This window comes from Equus quagga, chromosome 21 (genome assembly GCF_021613505.1).
Source record: "Equus quagga isolate Etosha38 chromosome 21, UCLA_HA_Equagga_1.0, whole genome shotgun sequence".
Classification (NCBI taxonomy): domain Eukaryota; kingdom Metazoa; phylum Chordata; class Mammalia; order Perissodactyla; family Equidae; genus Equus; species Equus quagga.
The window spans coordinates 11,637,313-11,655,066 of NC_060287.1; the positions used below are offsets into that span (position 1 = coordinate 11,637,313).

General features: G+C 36.9%; 1 protein-coding gene across 5 annotated transcripts in view; it reads right to left on the reverse strand.

Moving 5' to 3' along the window:
- The window catches only part of ROBO2 (roundabout guidance receptor 2), a 567,226-nt gene that overhangs the window by 450,692 nt on the left and 98,780 nt on the right, over positions 1–17,754 (reverse strand). The gene's annotated exons all lie outside the window — the stretch shown is intronic.

Genomic DNA, 17,754 nt, shown 5'->3' on the forward strand with positions numbered 1-17,754 from the left:
AATAACCTGCAACAGATAAAAGTTCTTTCCACTGAATTTCTTATGACCAATATGTGTGACAATTGATTTAACTAATAATGGTTTTCCACTATCATAGGTACATCAGTACATTAACAATTCAACCAGGCAGTGAATACAAAACCAGTTCATATTTGGAGTTCAGTTAAACTGGGAATTGTTATCAATTGCCATTTAGTTCATATCAATTTAACTGTGGAAAACACGCAAAATTATTTATATGCATTAAGATAAGATCTTACATTATTTAACATGTTCTCAAGTAAATTCAGATCTGACTGCATTGCCAACACACCTTCTAGCCTACATCAACCCTCCCCCTACTCCTTCCCAAGTGGAGCCTACTCCACTTTCTCAATCAATCCAGAAGGGCACACGACTTAGAACAATACTCAAGGAGAAAACTAGGAAGAAAAGCTTGGAGATTTTCATTCCATATTGTTTATTACTTATGTTTTCAAGGTCATTATTCCTACTATTTATGGTCTTAAGTAAAAAATGGTTATTGAGACTAAAATTGTGCTAAAATGATATTGAAGAGGGGATACTTCACTTGCAACTAGGGCTACTGAAATAGTTTAGCAAACTGAAATAGTGCATAGCACTTGTAAGAGTTCTGCCTTGATCTTAAAAGCCACAGAAACTATTAGATAGAGGTGTGACATGGTGAGAGTGACAATCTAAAATGGCTCTGGCTAAAATGTGTAAAATAGAATGAACACAGTCAAGAGTGGATGCAGGTGGGTCATTTAGGAGTCCAGGTAAGAAAGGATCATAGCTAGATTAGGGTGATAGGTGGGGCAGAAATAAAGAGGATCAGTGGAGACATACATAAAAAAATAATATTAGCAGGCTGTAGTAGCGCCTTGGCTATGAAAGGAGCAGGAGAATGGTGTCATGTGCACAGAAAGTTATGAGTTCAGTTTGGGAGACGTTGAGCTGAAGAACATTTGAGACAAAGAAACGGAGATTTAAGTAGGCAATTGGTTTTCTGGGTAGAGCTCAGAAGGGCAGTCTGGACTAAGGATAGAAATTTGCATGCTATCTAGAAAGAGTGGCAATAAAAGCAGTGAAAGCAGATGAAAGGTCCTAGAACAATGAGAGGGGAGGGCTGTAAATTTAAATCGAAATGGGCTGGAAGGAAATCAAGATAAAGAGATCAAGAAAAAGAGGCCAAGGAGGCAAAAAGAAAACAGCAAAGTGCTTGGTCATGGAAGCAAAGCAAGCGAGTGTTTTAAGGAGGGAAAGAGAAACAGTTAACAAGGTCACATGCTCTGAGAGATGAAAAAAAGTGAAGACTGAGAAATGTGCAAACAGTTAACAGCAGGGAAGTAACTGTGGACTTTGAAAAGAACTGTTCTAGTGGAGTAATTGGACCTGAATCCAGACCAGAGTAAGTCTGTTGGTTTTGCTATTAAGAAACTAACATGTGTGTTAGTTTCCTATCGCTGCTGTAACAAATTACCACAAATTTACTGACCTAACACAAGTTTATTGTCCTAAAGTTCTGTAGGATACAAGTCTGACATGGGGCTCACTGGGCTAAAACGGAGGTGTTAGTAGGATGTCTCGAGGTTCTATGGGAGGATCTCTTGCCCTGCCTTTTCCAGTTTCTAAAGGCCACCTGTTTTCCATGGCTGCAGGCCAGTTTCCTCCACCTTCAAAGCCAACAACAGTGAGTCAAGTCCTCACATCAGACAACCATTCCCTCTTCTACCTTCCTCTTCCAACTTTAAGAACTCTTGTGATTACATTGAGGCCACTTAGATAACTCAGGTTAATCTCGTTATTTTAAGATCAGTTGATTAGCAAGCTTAATTCTATCTGCAAACTTAATTCCCCTTTGCCACGTAATCTAACATATTCATAGGTTCAGGAAATTAGGACATGGGCGTATTTGACAACCATTATTCTGCCTTCCACACCAAAGTCATCCAAAATTTATTGAAGCACTGACAATATGTCCAGTAATCTCCTTCATTTTCTCAAAAACATGCCATTTTAAAACAAACACTTTGAGGGGCTGGCCCACTGGCATAGGGGTTAAGTTTGTGCCCTCCTCTTCAATGGCCTGGAGTTCATGGGTTCGGATCCTGGGCGCAGACCTATACACCACCCATTAAGCCAAGCTGTGGTGGTGTCCACATACAAAAAATAGAGGAAGACTCGCATAGATGTTAGCTCAGGGACAATCTTCCTCAAGCAAAAAGAGGAAGATTGGCAACAAATGTTAGGTCAGGGCCAATCTTCCTCACCAAGAAAAAAAAACCACTTTGAGATATTTTTCCAGGCAAATCTCTTTTCCACTTTAACTTAGAAAAACATACTTCATTATCTGCTCTTTCTCTGTACACATTTATTGTTTCTTGATCATTTCTTTTTACATCATACTAAAACAAAGGCAAAAAAGAAAAACAGCTGTTTAGAAATTGGTAGGAGATACTTTCAGTTACGTGTATTATTTCAAGAGAAAATTCGTTACAGAATTTAAGGTGTAGATTATATACTCAAAATTTTTTTTAGTTTGATCTCATTATATTTCTGTTATAAATCTACTGAGAAGAAAATGCTTTGCTGACTTCTGGTATCTGATGTCAAGTAGAAGATGAAGTAAATTGTTCCATACTGCTCATGTGGACAGAACCTGAACCAAATATGCACAGCTTAGGAAGAAGTTTTCTGCTTAAAATAAAAAAGGTCCTCCTAAATATTAGACTTGTCTAATAATAAAATGGACTACTTTATGAAAGACGATCACCTTGTCAGTGTAAGTATTCAAAAAAAGGGTGAAGGGCTTTCATCTCATTATAAAATAGAAATGTATAAAAGTCATATAGGGTGGAAGGTTGGATTAAATCACCATTAAGTTTCTTCTAATATGTAGTATACAGATTTAACTTAGATGCGATCTATTCCATGAAAATGCAAATCTAATCTTTTGTGTGTTGTGATATGTGATTAATTTTTTTCGAGAGGGGGTTACTGATATGCATTATTTTACTACTGGTACTTTTTTCTGTCTAGTCTTCCCTCATTATTTAAATGTTCTGTGCATATTATGGGGTACTAGGAAATCAACTGCGGCTAGAGAAAAGATCTTGTTCCACTGTCCACTGCTTGAGAATTCATAAAGATTTATTGAATGTCAGAAACTATATATACTTCTCAAGGCTCATTTTGGTTGTACTATTACAAGGATAACTACAGGAAATATTTGCTGCACATTACACGGAAGAGTGGCGAAGGAAAAGTGTTGACTTCCCCAATTCACTTAATGACCATATTTCATTCATGGTATGGATATGAACATAATTTTATAAAGACACAATGGACTGAACCTGATTCAAGAAGAAATAAAAAATCTGAATAGACAGATAATAAATAAATAGAATGAATTCATAACTAAAAATACTTCCCACAAAGAAAAGCCCAGGCCCAGATGGCTTCACTGGAAAATTCCACCAAATGTTTAAAGGAGATTTAAAGCCTATTCTCCACGAACTCTTCCAAAAACTAGAAGATTGGGGATATTTCTCAAATTACTTACAGACTAGTATTACTGTGATACCAAAACCAGACAAAGACATCACAAGAAAAGAATACTGCAGGCCAATATCCCTTATAAATACAGATACAAAAATTCTCAACAAAATACTACCAAACTGAATCCAGAAACACATTAAAAAGACACAGCATGATCAAGTGGAATTTATTCCAGGAATTCAAGTTTGGTTCCACATGTGAAAGACAATCAGTGTAATAAACCAATTAATAAAATGAAAACAATAACCACATGATCATTATGACAGATGCAGAAAAATATCTGACAAATTCCACCATCTCTTCATGTTAAAAATACTCAACAAAGAAGAGCAAGAAACTTCTTAACCTGATAAAGGCCATCTAGGAAAACTCCACAGCTAACAACATGACAGTAAAAAACTGAGTACCTGCTCCCTATGATCAGAAATAAGACAAGGATGTCTGCTCTCATCACTTCTGTTGAACATTGCAATGAAAGTTCTAGCCTGGGCAGTTAGGTAACAAAATTAAATAAAAGGCATACAGATTGGAAGAAAGAAATAAAATTATCTCCATCCCCAGATGACATAATCCTGCATATAGAAAGTCCTAAGGAATAGACACACACACAAAAGAAACTACTAGAACTAACGAATGAGTTTAGCGAGTTTGCAGGATACAAATAAAATTGAATAATTGAAAATAAAATTAAATAAGCAATTCCATTTATAATTACATCAGAAAGAATAAAATTTATAGGAATAAATTTAGCAAAAAAAGTGTAAGACTTACACACTGAAAACTACAAAACATCACTGAAAGAAATTAAAGAAGACCTAAATAAATGCAAAGATATTCCATATTCATGGAATGCTGGCAGACAATATTTTAAAGCTGTCAATACTCTCCTAAATTGACCCACAGATTCAACATAATTCCTATAAAATTCCCAGATGCGTTCTTTACAGAAATTGGCAAGCTAATTTTAAAACTTATAAGAAATGCAAGGAACCCAGAATAGCCAAAACAATCTTGAAAAGGAAGAATGAAGTTAGAGGACTTAGACGTCCACATTTCAGAACTTATTACAAGGTCACACTAATCAAGTCGGTGTGGTCTTGGCATAAGAATAGACATGTGTATCAATGGTACATAACTGAGAGTCCAGAAATAAACAATTAGACTAATGTTTATTTTATATTAGACAATGGTGGAAAGACAATTTAATGGGAAAAATAACAGTTTTTCAAAAAACAGTGTCAGTAACAGCGGATATCCACACACAAAAGAGCAAAGTTGGGCCCCTACTTGACTCCATATATAAAAATTAACTCAAAATTGATCACAACCTAAATGTAGGAGCTAAAACTATAAAGTTCTTAGAAGAAAATATATGGGTAAATCTTCTTGACCTTGGATTTAGCAATGGTTTCTCAGATATGACACCAAAGGCACAAGAGCATAGATGACAGATACATTAGATAGATAGAGAGATAGAGAGACGGAACTTCAAATTTTAAACTTTCTTGTTTTGAACAATTCCATCAAATGACAATGCACAGAATGGGAGAAGATATTTGCAAATCGCATATCAGATGAGGAACTTGCATCCAGAATGCATGAAGAATGCTTACAAGTCAACAATAAGAAGAGAAATAATTCAATTAAAAACTTGGCAAAGGATTTGAATAGATATCTCTCCGAAGACAATAAAGGCATAGCTCCTTTTACTGTGCTTCCCAGATATTGAGTTTTTGTCAAGTTCAAGGTTTGTGGCAAACCTGCGTCGAGCAAGTCTATTGGTACCATTTTTCCAATAGCATTTGCTCATTTCATGTCTCTGTGTCATATTTTGGTAATTCTCACAATATTTCAATTTTTTTCATCATTATTATATTTGTTCTGGTAATCTATGATGAGTGATCCCTGATGTTACTATTGTAATTATTTTGGGGGCACCACGAACCACCTCCATATAAAAGGATGAAATTAATAAATGTGTGTATTGTGACTGATCCACTGACCAGCTGTTCCCTCATTTTTCTCCCTCTCTTCAGGGCTGTCTATTCCCTGAGACAAAACAATGTTGAAATTAGGCCAATTATTAACGTTACAATGGCCTCTAAGCATTCAAGTGAAAAAAAGAGTAGCATATCTCTCATTTTAAATCAAAATTTAGAAACGATTAAGCTTAGTGTGGAACATATGTTGAAAGCCAAGACAGGTCAAAAGTTAGGCCTCTTGCACCAAACAACTAGCTAACTTATGAAAGCAAACAAAAAGTTCTTGAAGGAAATTAAAAATGTTACTCCAGTGAACACAGGAATGATAAGAAAGCGAAACAGCCTCATTGCTGCCATGGAGAAAGTTTTAGTGGTCTGGATAGAAGATCAAAGCAGCCACAACATTCTCTTAAGCCCAAGGTTAATCCAGAGCAAGGCCCAAACTCTCATCAAGCCTATGAAGGCTGAGAGAGATAAGGAAGCTGCAGAAGAAAAGTTGGAAGTTAGCAGAAGTTGGTTCATGAGGTTTAAGAAAAGAAAACACCTCCATAACATAAAAATGCAAGGTGAGGCAGCAAGTGTTGATGTGGAACATGCAGCAAGTTCTCCAGAAGATCCAGCTAAGATAAGTAACGAAGGGGGCTGCACCAAAGAACAGATTTTCAATGTGGACAAAACAGGCTTATTTGGAAGAAAATGCCATCTAGGAATATCATAGCTAGAGAGGAGAAGCCAATGCCTGGCTTCAAAGCTTCAAAGGACAGGCTGACTCTCCTTGTTAGGGGCTAATGCAGCTGGTGACTACAAGTTGAAGCCAATGCTCATTTACCACTCCGAAAATCCTAGGGCCCTCAAGAATTACGCTAAATCTACTCTGCCTGTGCTCTATAAATGGAACAACAAAGCCTAGATGAGAGCACATCTGTTTACAACATGGTGTACTGAATAGTTTAAGCCCACTGTTGAGACCTCCTGCTCAGAAGAAAAAGATTCCTTTCAAAATAGTACTGCTCATTGACAGTATAGCTGGTCACCCAAGAGCTCTGACAGAGATGGACAATGAGATTAATGTTGTGTTCATGACCGCTAACACAACATCCATTCTGTAGCCCGTGGATCAAGGAGTTGTTTCAACATTCAAGTGTTCTCATTTAAGAAATACATTCTGTAAGGATTCACCATTCTAGATGCCATTAAGAACATTCATGATTCATGGAAAGAGATCAAAATATCAACATTAACACAAGTTTGGAAGAAGTTGATCCCAACCCTCATAGATGACGTTGAAAGGTTTAAGACGTCAGTGGAGGAAGTAACTGCAGATATAGTGAAAATAGCAAGAGCCCTAAAAATAGAAGTGGAGCCTGAAGATGTGTCTGAATTGCTGCAATCTCATGATACAACTTTAATGGATGAGGAGTTGCTTCCTATAGATGAGCAAAGAAAGTGGTTTCTTGAGATGGAAACTACTTCTGGTGAAAATGCTGTGAAGACTGTTGAAATGACAACAAAGGATTTAGAATATTACATAAACTTAGTTGACAAAGCAGGAACAGGGTTTGAGAGGACTGACTCCAATGTTGAAAGAAGTTCTACTGTGGGTAAAATGCTATCAAATAGCATCACATGCTGCAGTGAAATGGTTTGTGAAAGGAAGGGTCAAATGGATGAGGCAAACTTCATTGTTGTCTTATTTTAAGAAATGGCTACAGCCACCTCAACCTTCAGCAACCATCATCTTCATCAGTCAGCAGCCATCAACACTGAGGCAAGACTCTCCATCAACAAAAAGACTATGTCTCACTGAAGGCTCAGAGGACGGTTAGCATCTTTTAGCAAGAGGTATTTTTCAATTAAGGTATATACATTGTTTTTTTGTGTGTTTTTGGGTTTTTTGAGGAAGATTAGCCCTGAGCTAACATCTGCTGCCACTCCTCCTCTTTTTGCTGAGGAAGACCGGCCCTGAGCTAACATCCACGCCCATCTTCCTCTACTTTATATGTGGGATGCGTGCCACAGCATGGTTTGACAAGTGGTGCCATGTCCGCACCCGGGATCCGAACCAGCAAACTCCAGGTCGCCAAAGCAGAACGTGCAAACTTAACGGCTGTGCCACCAGGCCGGCCCCTATACATTGTCTTCTTTAGACATAATGCTATTGCACACTTAATAGACTACAGTATAGTGTAAAGATAACTTTTATGTGCACTAGGACCAAAAAATTTGTGTGAATCGCTTTATTGCAATATTCACTTTATTGCAGTGATCTGTAATGGAACTCGCAATATCTGCAAGGTATATCTGCATACAAATGGTCAATAAGTACATGAAAAGATGTTCAACATCATTGGTAATTAGAGAATGCAAATGAAACCAAATGAGATACCACTTAACACCTACTAGGACGGCTAGAATCAAAAAGGTGGACAATGATATGTGTTGACAAGGATGTGGAGAAACTGGAACACTCATACTTTGTTGGTAGGTTTGTAAAGTAATGTGGCCACTTTGTAAAACAGTCTGGAAATTTCTTCAAAAATTAAACATAAAGTTAATATATGACCCAGTAACTCAACTCCTAAGTATTTACCTAACAGAATTGAAAATATATGTCCAAACAAAAACCTGTACATAGAGCATTATTCACAATAGTCAGGAGGTAAAACAACTCAAATTTCCATCAACTGAGGAATGGGTAAACAAAATGTGGTGTATCCATACAATGGAATATTATTTGGCCATAAAAAGGAATAAAGTACAAATACATGCTACAGAACGGATGAACCTTAAAAACATTTTGCTAAGTGAAAGGAGCCAGAAATAAAGGCCATATATTGTATGATTCCAGTTATATGAAATGTCCAAAATAGGAAAATCCACACATACAGAAAATAAATTAGTGGTTGTCAGCTGCTGGGTCCAGAAGAGAAGGGGGAGTAATTGCTAATGGGTATAGGTTTTTCTTTCTAGGGTGAGAAAAATATTTTAAAATTAGACAGTAGTAATGATTGAACAACTTTGAATATACTAAAAACCACTGAAATGTACACTTTAAAAGGGTCTATGTATGGTATGTGAATTATATCTCAATAGAGTTGTTATAAAAAATAATTCATGGTGTAGAGAGTGATACTAACACCAATTTTCTATATGTTTGGGAACCCAGAGGTGTTATATCAATTCTAGATCAATGCTTGTCAATCTTCAAGCGCATACAATCACCTGGGGATCTTGCTAAAATGAAGATTTTGATCCAGTGGGCCTGAGGTGGGCCTGACACTCTGCACCTCTACCATGCTCACAGGTGATGTGGATTCTGCTTATTCAAGAGGCACCCTTTAAGTAGCAAGCTCCTAGAGGTGGCACTGTCCTATATGATGGCCACCAATCACATGTGGCTATTGAGCACTGCAATGTGGCCAGTTTGAATTAAAATGTGTTGGAAGTGTAAGTATGCACTGGATTTCAAACACTCAGCAGGAAAAAAATTTAAATCTCATTAATAACATTTCAACTGACTACATATTTAAAAAATTGGGGATATTGGGCTAAATATAATATTAAATTAATTTCACCCATTTCTTTTTTCCCCTTTAATATGGCTCATGGAAAACTTTAAATTACTTATGCTGCTTACATTATATTTCTATGAGACATTGCTATTCTAGTGCATTTTCTCAGTATCACCAGCAAACTGTGTTGTTGAACTGTAAAGGACAAGCCATTATCAGTATCAAAAAAGTTCTTAATGTCATAAGCTGTAGACCAGTCATAGTTGTAGCAAAAATGCATTCTGGAACGAATGCAATTAATAAATAACAGGAATATACCACAAATATTGCTGTAGAGTGATCCTAGGAAGTGCTATCAAAAGCAGAAGAGAAGGAAACTGTTAAAAATGCACACCTTCACTAGTCATCAGGGAAATGCAAATCAAAACTACGCTGACATATCACCTTACACCCATTAGAATGGCTATAATTCCAAGACAAAAAAATAATAAATGTTGAAGAGGATGTGGAGAAAAGGGAACCCTCATTCATTGCTGGTAGGAATGCAAACTGGTGCAGCCACTATGGAAAACAATATGGAGATTTCTCAAAAAATTAAAAATAGAAACATCATATGACTCAGCTATCCCACTAGTGGGTATTTATCCAAAGAACTTGAAATCAACAATTCAAAGAGGCTTATGCACCCCTGTGTTCACTGCAGCAGTATTCACAATAGCCAAGACATGGAAGCATCCCAAGTGCCCACTGACTGATGATTGGATAAAGACGATGTGGTATATATACACAATGGAATACTATGCAGCCATAAAAAAGACAAAATCGTCCCATTTGCAACAATGTGGGTATTATGTTTAGCAAAATAAGCCAGACAGAGAAAGACAAACACTGTATGATTTCACTCATATGTGGAAGATAAACTAACACACAGAGAACGAGAACAGTTTAGTGGTTATCAGAGGGGAAAGGGGTTGAGCGGGTGGGCACAAGGAATGAGAGGGGACATATATATATGGTGACTGACAAAAAATAATGCACAACTGAAATTTCACAATGTTATAAACTGTTATGACCTCAATAAAATTAAAATAAATGTACATCTTCAAATAACATGATATAGCTGAGGATTGTGCTGATGTTACAGTAGTAGAATATCCATAGTAGAGCATACAAAAGCCAATGGACTGAATAAAAATCCAAACGATAGAATTGCAACGGGAGCAATTCCAGAAATCCCAGAGTATATCCACGCCAAAAGGGAAATTTTACATATATGTGCTATGGAAAGGCACAATTGATATTGCTTAATTTCTTCGACCTCATCTAAATACATCATTTGCAAGTGAAAATTTGAATGCAAGATATAGAAGAAAGTACCACTGTTTTGTGCAGAGCTCAGAATGCAAAATAAAGTAAATGAATCTTTTTCTCTGATTTAAAGATCTGTTGGGTACTTAGATCAGTAAGTAGGCGTAGAATGGAAATCCTTAAGCATTGTTGGAAATTTAGTCAGACAACCTGAACAGCAAATCAAAGTTGTCGTCTGTCCAAACAGTGTATGCTGATAGCTGGCCACATAAAATTATGCTAGACATCAGAAAGAGAAGATTCACAAAGCATTCTTTCTGGCAAGGCAAATGAGTACAACCTTGAGGTTGTTAATGAACGTACTCTTGTAAAGATCAAAACAGGCCAGAAAGAAAAGTGGAAAATCAGGCAAGGATGATAAGGACTTTAATTCATCTCTCATTTTTTTGTGTGTCTTGTTTTTTCATTTTCTCTGAGACTCCAGACTGTTTTAAAAGGCATTCAATGAACCAAGTGATACTACTAAACACATAAATATAAAATATTGTTACTGCTAAAGTCAGCACCAAAGTTAACTTTCAATCCAAAACTGAAAAGAATAATTTGTAAGTTCATGTGCACCTTAACTGAATGATTACACATGTATAAGGTATATTTGCTACTCAATTTTACTGAAATAATAAATGACCCCTCAAATTGCAAGTATATTATATCCTGATGCAGTTGGAAAAGGTAGTCTAATGAGCAGGGCAGATATTAAGCAACTAATGCCAGTAATATATGAGAACTTCCTACTATGAGAACTGATAATGAGAAGAAAAAGTATGCTGCACTGAGCGGATATCATAGGGACTTAAGTTAGATTGGGTGAGGGCAGGTTGGTCATGGTCAATGCAGACTTCCCTGGTGTGACTTTGAGTTGACATCTGAAAGTGAGCAGAAGTTACATAGATGTGGACGAAATTGAACAAGCAAAAGAAATAGCATGTGCGAAGGCTCTGGGGCAGGAGGAAGCTTGATGAACTTACAGAACTTAAAATAGGATGCTGAGTATGGAAAGAAAGGGAGAGATGAAGGATAAAGGAGAAAATAGGTAGGAAGTAGCCAATTTAAGTCCTTTGAAACAGTAAGAAGCCACTGAAGGTATTTAATCCAGAATACGACTTGACCAGATTTCATTTTGATAGATCGTTGGGAACATAATGAAGAGGAACATGAGTTAGAAAGAAATTGTAGTAGTCCAGCTGAGATATGATGGCTGTTTGATGGAAATGAGAGAAGTGGGATTAAAAGATTTTGAAAAGGGAAAATCAACAGGACTCGGTTCTGGGTTGGATATGGGGGTTAAGAAAGGAAAGAGTCAAGGGGGCATAACTAAAGGGATGCCATTTCCTGGGCTAGTGGTATCTGAAGAGGACCCTTTTGGGTGTTGAGAGACATCGTTAGCAAGACTTTGGATATTTTGAGCCTTAAGTACCCCTAAGACATTTAAGAAGAGTTGTCAAACACGCAGTTGGAAACATGGATCTGTACCTTAGCAGAATAGGCTGCCTCAGAGACACTGATTTTGGTAGTAATTGGCACACAGGTTACAATTAAAGCCGTGTGTATGGATGAAATCGTTTAGGAAGCAGGTATAGGTTGTGAGGATAGAACTGAGCCTCAAGGAATTCAAAATTTTACTAACTTCATATAAAAGAGCAATCCTGCAAAGAAGAAAGAGAAAGAAAGACCAGAGATGGAAGAGAAAAACTTATTTCTCTATTTACCTCACCTGGAATAAAAACAACTGTCTTTTGATGGGGAGTTCCTATTTATCCCTGAAAGCCCACACAAATTATCACTTTATTTTTGCAGCATGTTCTTAACTCATTCAGCTTCACTGAATATTTTTATACATCATTCTACTTAGCCCAAAGAATGTTGTAATAATTTTTTATGTTCTGATATACTCTTTTGAGATTAACAAATTATTAGAGAAAATAACAAACTTCTAAACTGGAAATTACGTACTTTGTGTCTTGAGACTTAAAATCCATCTAGGCTGATTCTTTCGTTTTGATAAAAAGAGGGTAAATTCTAGGTTCACACTTGAGTGTCCCTTCTAAAGCATCCAGTGTCACATCTTCTAATAACAAAATTATGGTAATGCAATTTGATTTTAATTGGAAAGATAAACTGTATACTATTAAAAACTCAATTATACTTGTAGCTCTTCCTGATAACCACTATGTCTTGAAAGTGTCTGTTCCTAAAGTTAATCAAACTTGACTTTCACATGGTCAAATCCTGCCAGCCGTGGTTTCCCAATCATTTTCATTCCCTATAACATCCTGCCATAGAATCACATCTATTTCTGTTTTGTTTGCATGGCTTCATAATAAACTATCCTGGAGAAGTGGAAGGATGGGCAATCAGTGTCCCCATGGAAAAATAAAAAAGCGTCTCATTTCAGGATTTCACTTACGTAGCCAAATCTGAGTTTATAATTTGCAAGGCTTTTCCAGCCCAGATTTGAAGCATGATTATCTACAGATACTTTTCTGTTGTTCTCTGCAGAAAAGGGGGAAATATGAAAAGAACAACTTGTCTTTCCTAGCCATAGACATTTTATTCAACCATCCTCTCTTTTCTGATACATAGACAAGAAAGAAAAGAAATACTGCTTGAGATAAAATATTCCTCAACTTTCAGAGGTGTTTTTGTTTTCTGAAGGTAAAAAGATTTACCAAAACTGAACTCAAACATAAATGAGTTACTCATTTGTCCTTCTCTACATTTTTACTACCAAGAATTTTTCTTTTGTTCTCAATGCAAATGGTCATTGGTTCATTTTCTCTCACCGGGGACAGTTATGTCACATCTCTTGACTAACACGCATGCATTTGCCACTAAAAGACATTTTAACTGAGAGCTGTCACATCCGTCATCTCCACTCGGCCTGGTTAAAAATTTTATCTGCCGTCTTGAATTAATTTCAGCTTCCCTGAGCCCAGCAGGGGACTTTAGAGTGGTTTAGTCAAAATCTTCATTTTAAAAGAACATTGTGGTTCCCTATTTAGAGTTTTCCTCCACATCTAATTTTTGTTTTACATTACTGAAACGATGATATAATTATATATCCACTGAAAAGGAAAAAAACAGGAGCAAAAAATATATAATAAAATAACCATCCAATTGTGACATTTTCCTGAAGAGGCATTTTCTTTTGCTTCGTTTTTTTTTTTTTTTTGCCAATTTTCCTGTTATTTCACAAATTAGCTATAACCCTCCTTAAAGAGTACACAATTAACAAGTTAATATGCAGAATTTAAAGAAAATGGAAATGAGAACCAGAGGACTAATTTGCAGAATTACAAAAGCAGAAAAAAAGCAAAAGAGGAATAATGCCTAATCACCAAAATACGTAATATAGATTACGTCTGGGAGAAGACTGAAAGGGACCAAGTCAAGAATCTATTATTCGCCTTTAGGTTGCTGTTCAACAGTTTGCCTTCCAGGCAGCCAGCACAGATAGTGGTGGGCAAGGAAGTTCAAGCTGTGAGTTGGAGGAGGCGGGTGTTTGAAGCTGCCTAATGCCAGCAGAAGCATCTAAATCTCCTAGAAGCCACTACTGACCTGTGGGAATAGAAACCCCCTGAGACATGTACTGAACTCTTGACAAACATGTTGTCTTACAGGTTGCAAGCTGGGTTTTCTGAGCCCAGAGCTAGCTACTAGGAAGGCTTCGTCAGGGCATGCCTGGGTCCTAATTCCCCCAGGCAATGTTGCAAGTCCACATTAAACACCACTATCCACATACATATGTTTGCAAGACACCATTAGAATTCACTGTCTCCAAGCTTTTAATTAATGGACTTTGGTTAGCAGCAATGTTAATATTTAATACCTTAAATCAAAAAGAATCAGCGGAGTCACTGTCGTGTAACTGAACTCCAACACCAAACTTTCTCAATCATCCCGTGAAAAACCTCAGAGGGAGAGGATGCAGCTCATGCTTTTACTTTTATTTAATCAGGATCGAGGAAACTGTACCTTTTAATTAAGTTAAATTGGTAGTTTAAAGTTCTATATTAAGGTCATTTGTTAGCCATAAACTGTCTTATGAAAGAGGGTCAATATTTTGTATATTTAGCGGCACTTGCTTGACATAGTTTTCTTTAATATTTGTAAGATCTCATCCGATATGAATTATTTTTGTGGCTGCACTCTTTGGGAAAAATTGTGAAAGCTGCAATATCAGTAATCTCTTCTCCTTACGATTGTCCTCCCCTTTGCTGCTTTAAAATTGTGCTTACCAAGGACAGAGACCATAAGAAATGAATACACAGTAGTTCTTTTTAATGTATTATTTTAACTTTGTACAAGGAATAAGAAATACGACGTCCAGGTAGTTCTTCTTTTCTCTTAAATGCTGGATGAGTAGAGATAGAAAAAAAATTTTCATGCAGAGATTTATCATAGGACACAGGGAAATCACTGCTCACACTTGGCTTTCCCCAGTTCCGATGTAAACAACTGGCAGTGAATCACAGCGCATCCTCTGCTAAAACAGGCAAGGCAGTATTGTGCTATTAAAATCCTTTTAATCAATAGGAATGATGAAAATGCCTAAATCAAAAGTGGTAACCAAAATAGTTGATTGCAATGGGATGAGGAGCAGGAGACAGCGTTGAAGAAGAAAGCACGGGAGTGTTTTAAACCTACATCCTTCAAAATTTACCAATTCAGCCATACGGCAAGTTTACTGCTATTATTATAAATTCTTATTTAAATGATAATAAAATCACTTGCTGACAGGAAATTAGTCATGCAAGGACCTGCAGATGCACTGCCTTCTGCCCAGGCCCTGGAACTCTGTGTGTAAAGTTCAAGGCTGCTCATTTGCTGAAACCACATGGGGTAGAGAAATGCTGACAGCTTTCAGTCTTTCAAGGTCTCCCCCAAATGCAACAGATCTTTTGTAACTTTTAGGGATGTAAATAGAGGGGAGGGAGCATGTATTTATTAATGTCAGATCATCTCTCCAAGCTACTTCATCTTTTTTTGTTAAACTAAATGTTGAAAACGGAAAGAAAAAAGGATACATTGGTCTGGTTAACTTTTGTACTAATTCTTGGCACAGTAAGATTACAATGAAGTATGATATTAGCATTAATATTATATTAAAAGTTCCATTTTGATTCTCTTGGATTATTTTGTAAATTATTTATGATAGGGAAGCACATCATGAAAATATTTTAACAAGCAAAACTGTGCTTTACACAGGAAATATTTCTATGGAACTTTCACTATTATGGCGACAAATTTGCTTTTGGAAGTACTTTGTCCTTACCAAGAAAGTTTACTTAGTAATGAAACGGAGCATTTTATCCTATGGAGACAGTGGCTAATCTTATACAACATCAATATTAACAGTAACACTACCTAATATAATTTATTTAACACATTATGGTTTGAAAAAAACACTATTATTGTGTTATTAAATTTTCACCCTTTGGAGTCCTCTCCAGTGGGTACAAGTACTCCCTTTTTACAGAGGAAAATATGGAACCTCGGAGAGATTAAACAACCCACCCAAGGATCACAGAACTAAGAAACACCAAAGGCCTCAGGTTTTCTGATTCAAAGACTAGAAGATCGAAGGCATTATGCCACAGCTAGTAAACAAGAGTGGAAATAAATCTAAATAAGCTATGGTTTAGCAAACAAGCTGAAAAACAAAGCCAATAGTATTGTTTCTTGTTAGGTAAGTAATTCTTTATGCAAAAAGGTGCGTATTGCATATAGCATAGATATGAGTCACAGTATATGGATTTACTAAAAATTTCACCTGTATGCATGGCTGAATTTCATGTTATTTCTTTGATACATTAGAATAATTACTTTTTACAATGACATCATTTGAAGTTTTTAGGGAAAGGTAACTTTAGAAAAGACCACGGGGGGTCTGGCCTGGTGGTGTACTGGTCAAGTTCAAGTGCTCCACTTCAGTGGCTTGGGGTTCACAAGTTCAGATCCTGGGCGTGGACCCACACATCATTCATCAAGCCATGCTGTGGTGGCATCCCACATATAAAATAGAGGAAAATTGGCATAGATGTTAGCTCAGCAACAATCTTCCTAAAGCAAAAAGAGGAAGATTGGCAACAGATGTTAGCTCAGCACCACTCTTCCTCACAAAAAACAAAAGGACCTCAGGTAACACAATTCATCATCTTATTTACAATTCTCTATATAATTGAAAGTATTGCTTATTGATAGATAATCAAAATGAGTATTAATCTTGCTTTAACTGAACCCTTTCCCCATTCAACTCTAAAGAGAAAATAAAAAATTATTCCCACAGAGAAAACTCATCTTTTCTCAACCACCACTGTCTGGTTATACCTCCCCATCTCCCGACAAGCTGGTTTGGGCTCTTCTGCACGCAGCAATGAACAGCTTCTGACACAGCCATCGCCCTTCCCCCCTTGCTCCACCCCCGTGCGTCTATTTAAATTCAAACATGCACAGCTCATGTATAAGCAAACAGGTGCAGGGATCAGGGGCTGCCAAACCCGGAGCAGGCAGGCGGTACATGTGTATCTCACTGATTGAGGCACGCTACTGATAGAAGACGACAAGCCCAGACAATAGGGAGGGTCAGTAGGTGGATCTTTGATTTCTCTGGCTTCCTGACACGGCAGCAGGCTGGGAGTTTGCAGCTTGTAGAAGAGCTAATGTTCTCTACCCTCTAACATTTAAAAGCGGGAGTGAAATTTGTAGATGTCCTGAGCAGCAACAGTCTGTGCTTTCTAATCATTACCTTCAGCAGATAAGTGCAGGAGGCTGTTAGCTCAGAAATTCAAGAGACCAAAAGTCCCAAATCACTAAGCTTTCTTCCTGACAATTTTCAAGGAACAAATGACAATAATGTCACACTGTACACACAATGTTGTGTATTGTACATGTGGAAGTCATCTTTTCTATCAACACTTTAACACACTAAACTAATTTATGCCATATTTATTTTAGGTTGTTCCATCAATTATTCTCATTCAGTTGATGGGTGGTGGAGGCATAAAAATGGCATCCTTAAACCATGGAAAGTGCCATCTTGTTATATTTAATTTATAAGATCCATCGTAGTTCTACAGCTTGCCTATTTTTAGAGCATGTGCGAATATTCTGAAACATACAGTTTAAGCAATATTTTATTAACATTTTTCAATAGTGTCTCTCTTAACATTATAAAGAAATTTCGAGCTTTTTATCTCTATGCCATAGAATATATATATCCTAAAACAGTACAGTCCGTCCTCCACATCTGCAGGTTCCACACCCACGGATTCAACCAACTTCAGATTGAAAGGCCTACTATGGTTGTGTCTGTACTGAACGTGCACAGA